General features: G+C 35.2%; 1 long non-coding RNA gene across 1 annotated transcript; it reads left to right on the top strand.

Moving 5' to 3' along the window:
* The first annotated feature begins 52 nt into the window (after window positions 1-52).
* LOC145273726 (uncharacterized) lies at window positions 53-2,997 on the top strand. Its single transcript, XR_013866503.1, has 2 exons — window positions 53-727; window positions 2,349-2,997. It is a non-coding gene; the product is annotated as an uncharacterized LOC145273726 (long non-coding RNA).
* The last annotated feature ends 788 nt before the right edge of the window (window positions 2,998-3,785 follow it).

Raw genomic sequence — 3,785 nt, 5'->3', positions numbered from 1 at the left:
GAAGTTTTGCTAGATGTAATTTTGACAAAAAAGTCATCCAAAATTATGTTTGGTTTTAAAATGGATGACCTTTAATTTATCAATTTAAGTCAAAGGTTATCCCCCTTGTTTTTGATACTGAATTGGTTGCACAACTCTTTCACGTAAAAACAGACGATAAAACGGAATAAATTCTCTTTTTAATTTTAATTTTTTTCTACTGGATCATTTTCTTTTGTTTGTAATTTATACTAATTTTTCCATGACATGCAAGTATGTAATGTTTTCACCTGAAATGCGTTTGTTTAAAAAAACAAAATAAACAACCATCAAAATCTTTTCTCCTTTATTTCTTCATTATTTCAATCGGATAGGACTGAACTATCCAGAGTTGACATTTTTTTTTAAGCAAAGACTGATTTTTGCTGAATCACCAGAGATTTGTCCTACATTTTGTCATTTCATAACCCTAACCATCAGTTGGGAAATTAGTGAGGTCATGGCCCCGTTGGGAAATCAATCTCACTTTCAGCCTTCTTTGTTGTTGGCTACTGACATCCCTGATAACCGTATCTTTGATCTTTTTTTTTTCTTTCTTTCTTTTTTTTTTTCAGTGCTTTGGTTTGGGGTAGCTCAGTAAAGCATCAACCCCAGAAGGTCGGAAAAGACCATGTCCTTTGTGATGAAGACGTTGTTCAGATCGTCAAGAAGTGAGGGTTATACGAACCTTTAAACTTCCATGCAAATTGTAAGTAACAATTATTTATTAATTTATTTATTGCGGACTATTATCCTCATCTTTCTTAGTTGTTGTTTCGCGACAAGATAGGAACTCCGAATCTCCTAACTGCATTCTCGGCAATTACTGCCTTCCATAGTTGTTGCGTCTCACCACGTTTTGGCCAAGTAAGCCTCTGGCCAGCCTTGGGTAGGATTGAAACCGCTATCTTCAGACAAAACCGTAGAGATTCAACGTCTCTATCCACTGCGCCACGGGCCCCGGATAGAGACGTTGAATACCTCCTTGGACTTTTAAGAACGTGTTGAGATGACAATAACTATGGATGGCAGTAGTTGCTGAGAATGCAGTTAGGAGATTCAGATTTTTTTTTTTGTTTAAATTTTTTTGGGTTTTTTTTTTACCCCAGGCACAGCACAGTGCCACTTTAATGTGGTATTTAGGACATAATTGCAGGGATACTATGTAGGGAGTTGAGCAGCAAGATGTCTGTTCATATTGAACTTGAGACGACGACAACTATGGAAGTTACAAAACTCAGCATTCCTATACCATTGTGGTTAACCACATGAAGAAGGCCAGAGGATAAGTTGGTCGAAACGTGGTGAAACAAGAGCAACAATGAAGATGAGGATAACAGTCTGCAAACAAATAAATAAACAAATAAACAAATAAATAAAGAAACAAATAAATAAAATACTTCACAGAAAGTGAAATAATAATCTTGAAATATTTTCAGAAGGACTTTTGCCATTTTCATTTTTTTTCTTTTTCTTTTACAAACAAATAAGATGCTTATTTTTTTTTTGGGGGGGGGGATTAAACACAGGAATGAATAACTATCATGTGAGAGATAGACCGGTTTGGTTTGAATAAAGAAATGTCTTCAGTAAACATGTTACAGAAAAAAGGGCTGTCCCTTTCCAGATAAGTGAAAATGAGATTAGGATAAGTGAAAAAGTGAAAGTGTCTGTGTGTCTACATTTCCCTATGCAATAACTCTGTCAATTTTAAGTCTACAGACTCGAAATTTGATATACACGGTACTGAGATTTGGGAAAATCGACGTGATCGGTTTTCGACCAAAAAATTGGCAATTAAGGGGTCAAAGCTCAACGATTTGACCTTTGAGAACTCTGCCAAACTCCTCCGACAATTTTGGGTTTAAACACTTGAAATTTTAGATACAGGTTCCTTTGACATGGATCTAACTTAATAACTTGATTTGAACACAAAACAATAAATGTTAAGAGGTCATAATAGGGGTCAAAGTTAAAAAAATTGACCGCTTTTTTTTTCTTTTTGCTCAACATACACCTCCAAATACCCGGGCAATGCCGGGCACCCATGCTAGTAAGAAATATAAGGACTGTGCATCTAAATGCCTCTCTTCCTCTCCCTTATCACTATCGTTATATCCGTTATATGTATTCGCCCAATATGAACTCCTTGCCATCTGTATATATAAAAGCGAAAATGTATGTTGGCTTTTTGTGTATGTCCAAGAAAGGCTTTTTCAGAGAAGCGGTCCAAGTGGCGATATGCCTTGTTATAGATGAGCATGAGTTAAAAAAAGAAAAGAAAAGGTTAATCAAGACTTTAAGTGTTTTTCTTTTCTTCTCTTTTTCAGATTGTGATAGCTTCTGGCCTGCCCTTTACGGTCTCTGCTGAATCAGTTCGGACTTAAGAAAAAATAAAATAGAACGAAATAAAATTAAAAAAAAAGAAAGAAAGGATTCCCTCAACTTCCAGTTACCACGTCCCTTTCCCTCCTCCTTCTGACACTCGCAATTCCTTATCCACCAAAAATGAACATGGGAAAATGATGAAGTAAAAAAAAAAATGAATAAACAAATAAAAAATGAAAACACAGTACTCCTTCCTCGCATTCTGAAAGCGTTTTTCTTTTCTTTTACAAACACAGTACACAAAAAAAAGATTTTAAAAACGCAGTAACCCTAATCCTAATCCCACCCTCCTTTTTTTTATATATATCTTTTAAGAAACCCCTCACGGTACCCTTATATCCCCCCCCCCGTTCGAAGAAAATCAAACAAAACAAAAACAATGATATAAGGAGTTGTCACTCTCCCTCCATCCTCCCATGATAAAAATGATGAAATTTGAGTTTCTCGTGACGTCAGGAGACGTGAAAAAGAAGTGATTTGTTATTATTTCTTTTTTTTATTTTTATTTTTTTTTCTGGTTGTTGCAGGAGATTTTTAATAAAAATACACCAAATCTTGTTCTTTAAAAAAAAAAAAAAATGGTTAAATTTCTTTCTTGTGCCCATATTTCTTTAACATGTTATTATGTTCCGTTTTTTTCTGGTTGCTTTGTCATCATATTCAGTGTAATGTTTGGTTTAAAAATTGATTTCGAAACTGACCTATCTCTGGTCAGGTCTTTATTTATCCCTCTTTCTCTCAAGTCCACTCTTATTTTATGTTTTCCTTGGTTTTTCTTTTGTGAACTGAACATGTTACCTCAACTGCTCGACATCAATGAACCCAGGAACTCTCGTCCGTTCTTTCAACGTGGACAAACCATCTCTCTATGTTGTCGAGATTTAATTTTCTTACTGAGGTCGTCGGATCTAAAGGACTCAGATTACACATCGGATCATTCTCATCTCAGCTCCGTATTAACATAATGATAAAAGAACTATCATGACGTTGCATGTGAAACGGAAACCCCAGTAATTAAAAGAGCAAACTAGATAAGTTTGGAAATGAGATTCGGAAAAGTAGGTTAAAATTAAACCCAGTAAGAAAAGTTAAAAAGAATACATATTGAAAGCCTCTGACGTCATAAACAAGGGTGATTCTCAATATATTGAAACAAGGTTCGAAGTTAGGGCAGATAATCAGAGATAATAATTAGAGATAATCACATAGTCACACTGACAGCCAGGGAGAGAGAGTCAGAGAGTGAAGCTATGCCCTTAGAAAAAAAGAAACAGGACATTCATACCACTTTCATATGTATTGTTACATGAGAAGGGGACAGACGTAAGTAAAAAAGCAAAGGCCACAGACCCCAGTAATTAAAAGAGCAAACTAGATAA

Source organism: Euprymna scolopes, unplaced genomic scaffold (genome assembly GCF_053919585.1).
Source record: "Euprymna scolopes isolate OS-2025 unplaced genomic scaffold, ASM5391958v1 sca146, whole genome shotgun sequence".
NCBI lineage: Eukaryota > Metazoa > Mollusca > Cephalopoda > Sepiida > Sepiolidae > Euprymna > Euprymna scolopes.
This window is presented reverse-complemented; position numbering and strand designations above follow the sequence as displayed.